This window comes from Sarcophilus harrisii, chromosome 3, assembly GCF_902635505.1.
Source record: "Sarcophilus harrisii chromosome 3, mSarHar1.11, whole genome shotgun sequence".
NCBI classification, from domain to species: Eukaryota; Metazoa; Chordata; class Mammalia; order Dasyuromorphia; family Dasyuridae; genus Sarcophilus; species Sarcophilus harrisii.
The window spans coordinates 500606094-500612093 of record NC_045428.1 but is presented as its reverse complement, the minus strand read 5'-3'; positions in this window follow the sequence as shown (position 1 = coordinate 500612093).

Sequence of the window (6000 nt, the reverse complement as noted above, 5' to 3'; positions counted from 1 at the left end):
ATTTGTATTTAGAGGACTCAACCCAGTTCTCAGATCACCATAAGCATTAATAAATGCTTGCTAATTGATTGATTGAATTAGAATGGGCTGCCTTAGTAGGTAATGGGTTTTTCATCATTAAAGGTCTTTATGTACAAATTGAGTAGATCATTTATAGTATATGCTGTAGAGGTGACACTTGTTAAAATATGGGTTGAATGTGTTTGTCTCTGTTGTTCCTTCCAATTCTGTGATTCTATGACTGCCTATCAAGGGTACCCATCACGGTTGCCATGGATACAGTTCTTCTTGTGTTCAATTGTAGCTGTGAAAATGCCTGGTGCATTTGGCTTTAACTCCCTGGATGAGTTGGAATAACATTCAGTCTCTTTCTAAAGATGATGTCATATGAAGATTCATGGCCAAAACAAAATACAATATAGAACCCTAAAGAAAAGAGTTCAGAATGACTGGCAGAAATAAACAGAATTTTGGGTAATCTCTTATTAACATTAACATGCATTTTAATTAATTGTACAATAATTGATATTGTAATATAATAGTGAATTGTAAATAACTAGTTTGCCTTGCTCAGAAATGTTAAATAACTGGCAGTATAATTTGTCTCCCTATTTTCCACCAGCTACACTGCTTGCAGAGTTCTTTAGAACTCTCCAAAATGCCTCATGCAGGTTACATTCTTCCACTTGTCCCTCACCCATTTCCAGCTTCTTTTTATAAGATTATGAGCTCCTTGAGCACAAAACTATCTCAAATGGTGGTGGCAATATTGCCAACATTTGCCATAGTAGTAGGTGCTTATTAAATGTTTATGGAATGACTGACTGATTGACTCATCTGTGGCTGGGTAGTTGATTAATGTCAAGGATGAAATACCACCTCCAAGTCTCAATTCTGTGCTCCCTTTCTCTAGCCTGTGCTCCCTTTCAACAAACTATAAAAAAACAAGAAAGACTTCTTGAAGCAGGAAGGACTTGGGCTAGTTCTTGCAGGGTAGGCAGGCTATAGATAGGTAAAAAGATATGAGATCTTAGAGGCAGAAGGGACCATGGAATTTCTCTCACCACCCCCTTCTCCACCCACCAGTGGAGGAAACTGAGCCTCAGAGACAGGAAGTGCCTAGCCCAAAGTCACATATTGTTGTTGCTGTTCAGACAAGATGGACTCTTTGTGACCCCATTTGAATTTTTTTTGGCAAAGATACTGGAGCGTTTTGTTTTAAATTTCCTTCTGTAGCTCATTTTACAGATGAGAAAAATGAGGCAAACTGTTAAGTGACCTGCCCAGGATCACACAGCTAGTAAGGATCTAATGCCAGATTTGAGCTCAGAGATGGGTCTTTTTTAAAATTTTATTTTATTTTCAATCCACAGAATAAAAACAAGCATCTCCATAAAACAGCACAATAATTAAAAACAAAGGATGATTTGCACATGAAACTGAAAATCTACCATGTACTATGATTGCCAGCTCAGTGCTCTATTTTCTGTGTAATTCCAACCTCTCCCCCACACAGTCACATAGTTGGTGGCAAGGCTGGTAATTGATATGGCCCTTTTTTGGATATTTGTACCACTCCACACTTATTTATTATGTTCTGTTTTGTATTGTAGTTGTCTCTATGTACTGGATTTCCTGCTGATAATCTACCCGATTGAGTCAAGGACCTTGTCTTGCTTTTCTTTGTTATCTTCTCCAGTCCTGAGCACAATGTTCTGCTCATGGTTGGCATGAATTGGAGCCTTGGATTTTGAATCATAAGTGAGATTAGAGTTCTGGCTCTGGCACTTACTAGCCAAGGTCACATATGGCCTTGGGTAAGGCAGGATTCTCTCTGATTCCCAGTTTCCTTACTTGGAAGATTGGGGTACTATATTAGCATTACCAGGTTCAGAGGGGGAAGCAAGTTCCAGAGGGGGGAAGTAACTGCCAACTAGGAGTAGCAGAGGCAGAATTCCAGTTCTGGTATCTTAACTCAAATTCTAGTACCACATCTGCTACTGAAAAGCCCCAAGGAAGATGAAAAATATAGTCCAGTTTTCAAGCCTGGAGCATTTTTCTTATAAGACTCTGCTAACTGGTAAAGAAAATGACTCAAAGTTGCATAACTGTGTGAAGTGAGGAGTTTGTGTGAGAAAGGAGGGGTATTCTTCATTCCTGCTTCAAGAGAGATAGATTTTGGAAAGCAGATCTATAGAGGAATCCAACTCCTTGATGTGCTCCTAATGTCTACTTTGCTTCTCTAGAGATTTCAGTGAATTTCCCTTTGGCTACAATTGGGACCTTTGTCTTGGTTGGGCAAGATCTGTTTACTCCCAGCTAGAGTTTATTCATTCTCATTTATTATTTGGTATATTCTAATATGTATAATTTCTCTGATTTCTATTTGCCATCTGCTTGGATAAATGGGCTTATTCACTACTCATTATTTGTGGTGATCTTTTGTGTAACTAGTATTTGATTTGAAGGACTCAGGTTTGTGTGCATTAGTCTAGAGTTTTCTTTTCCTTAACTAGAGAAGCTGGCAACTTTATTGTTTTTAAACCTAAAAATAGAGACTGTAAATAAGTAATATTTATGAGAAAGAAGAAAAGAAACAAGTATTTATTCTTTACTATATGTTAGGCACTGTGCCAAGAGCTGGAGATATAAATGTAAGCAAAAACAAACTCTGTCCTCAAGGGGTTTATATTTTTTTTAATTTAATTTTTTTTTCCAGCCCCTGATTCTTTTTCTCCTTGCATGCCCTTCCCCACCCATTGAGAAGGCAAGAAATATGATACCATTATACAAGTCATGGAAAACTTATCTCTACATTTGCCAGGTTCAAAAAAAAAAAAAAATCAAGAACAATGTTGTAAGAATAATCAACTGTGAAAGACAGCTACTCTGAACAAGTCCATAATCTAAGACAATTCCAAAGGACCTATGATGAAAAATGCTATCACTTCTAGAGAAAGCATTGATGAAGTCTGAATGTGTTTCTACTTTTTAAACTTTCTCTATTTTTCTTTTTCTTTTATCTGTGCTTTTTTTTTTTTTTTTTTTTTTTGGATAACATGGCTAATATGGAAATATGTTTTACATGATGTCACATGTATAATTGATATCAGACTGCTTGCCTTTCTCATGTAAGGGGGTGAAGCTGGAACAATTTAGAACTCAAAATATTTAAAAAATGAATGTTAAAATATTTTACATGTAATTGCAAAATATTTAATGAAATAAGTAAAAATATATGTAAAGTATTGCTACTTTTTTGTGTGTATTATTCTCCTGGTTCTGTTCACTTCTCTTTGCATTAGTACATATAAGTCTTCCCATGTTTTTTTTGACATTATCCCCTTCATCATTTCTGCATAATAGTATTCTATCACATACACAAACCATAATTTGTTCAGTAATTCCCTAATTGATGGCCATCCCTTCATTTTCTAATTCTTTTCCACTACAAAAAAGGAATTTCTGTAGACTTTTTTGTACATATGGGATATTTTCTTTTTTTTCTTTTTTTAATCTCTTTGGAGGTATAAACCTAGTAGGGATATTGTGGGGTCAAAGGGCAGGTATGGTTTTATAGTTTTTTGGACATGGTTCCAAATTATTATCCAGAATGGTTGGAAATGTTTATAACTCCACGAACAGTGCATTTGTGTACCTATTTTCCCCATCAAAGGGTTTACATTGTAATTGGGGAAGGAAATATCCCCAAAAGAAAAAGGGACGGGGTATAAAGGGCTGAAACTCTTGAGTCGATGCACTGAGGTCTGTTTCAGCATTTAAGGCTAATTACCGATTGGACAATACTCTATAAGCATATGCTTGGAAAATGACCCTTCCCACTATCCTGTGCTGGCTTGATAATTGGTGTATACCGAGAATTGTAGGAGGGACTAACGGGTGGAGTAAGACTAGTCAGGGTCACTTTGGCTGTAGAAGAGGGAGAAGGAAGGTCATGGAGATTCTGCTTCCATCCAATTCAATCCTACCTCTAAAGACCAAGAATAAAGACTGAGGACTTTTGCTTATCATGACTTTGGCTGATTCTAAGGCATCCAGGGTGCTAACGTGGTCATCACAACAGGGAGGATGAGAAAGAGAATGAAGTTACTCTGTGAGAAGGCACGATTTTGAACTTGAGAAGTAAGGAATAGTGCCAAGAGAAGAATGTGAAAGCAGACTGGTTTAGGCTCTTTCACAAAATGGTGATTCCAGGGAGAGTTCCCCAATTGGAAGTAGTCAAGTGGGCCTTTCAAAGGCATATTTCACAGTGTGCAGGCTGCTGGGGTAATACACTGTTCCCTCAGCTCAAGGATGAAACAATAACAGAAGGTGTTGAAAAAAATCAAGAACAGAACAGGTAGAGGAGCAAATGAGATAATTCTAGATGAATTCTTCCTTCTCAGAGGAAGACAAATCTACTTCTTGACTAGTGTGCATTCCTTGATCAGATCAACTTCTTGACCCTTCTCTTGCTCCTCTCTAGGCAGGAATTAAATTCTCCCGGGAGAGAAGTGGGCAAAATTCCAAAGAATCTATGTTTCCCCATGAGCTATTTTTAAACAGTCAATTTTGACAAATACAAATACATGGACAATATACAACTTACAGATAGCAGATAAATAGGCAGGTAGATTTAGATGATAAAAAATAGACAGACAGCTATAAATAGAATAATCAAATGATGGAAAAATAGAATGATAGATAGATAGATAGAGAACAGACTATGGTACATAGCCATATTGAATACAGAACAATAGCTAGGGATATTTGAAGCAAGTGCCCCAAACCTTATATCCTTAGTAGGGAAAGAAATAGAAACATCAATAGAAGATCTTTTGCTAAGGAGGCCCCTGTTGTGGAAAGAGAAGAAAAGGGCCTATCCAGCCCTTCACCTCCAGCATTCACCTCATCCTGAGGCTTTTTATTTTAACCAGTTCTTGCTAATTAGGATACTAAACATCATCCATTCCACACTGCTGAAGAACTGCAAATGTTGTCAGCTGCCTTTCATTTCAGTACTCTTTAAGTTCAGCATCCTGGGTCAAAGCACAGATTTCTCTGCCTTAGTTATAATGCAATATCTAGAAGATACTATGGTATTTATCCACAAGAATTTGAAGCCACGCCTCTATTTTTAGAGCTATTGTGTGTATTGCCTGTTTTTTAATTTAATTTAATTTTTTACTTTGGGATTATCCAGGTCTAAGGGGAACTGCAACCAAATAGAATGTAAATCTTCCAAGCAAAGTGTCAGTTCCTGGAGTTCCAGAATGTTTTTGTGCACTGAGCACAGTGCCTGGCTAGTAGGAACAGCATCACAAGTGTTTTTTTTTTTTTTTTTAACGGAATGGAATTGACTGGAATCATCATAAAATCATCTGCCCTGAGGTTTAAAGAAGTAGGACAACAGAGGGAAAGTAGACATGTGTCCTTTGAAATCATGATCACGTGGGAGAGATAGAAATGTGGTCAGACTATCTAACATTCATTCACTGGGGGTGTGTAGAGGATTGCCTGGGACTGGCAGGCAAGCTCATGGAAGCTGTCCATTTGGGAGCAAATTCTCCTCTGTGGACTGACTTTTCAGAAACAGTGGCTAGAGGATTGGGATTGACCACTTCCCTTCCCCTCCTTCTTAACACCCTTTAATTTTAGCTTCTTAAAAGGAAAACCTTCCTAACAATAAAAACTGTCCCCACTTGCCAGAGACTGCTTTAGGAAGTAATTCAATTCATATGGATACTCTGAACTCCTTCCTGAGGATGCAATAGAAAGCAGCCAGCCTTTCCCTCCATCAAAAGGACTACTAACAATCTACTATGTCATTAAAACTAACAAGTCTATAATTTAGTAGTTATCTTAGGGAGTTACTTGAAGCAGTTCATAAAGTGCTATATTAATGTGGGCTATTATTATAGTTGTTGTTATTAAGTGCCTTGCTCCAGATCATGCAGCTATTATATGTTAAAGGTGGGATTTGATGCTAAAGTCTCCTGA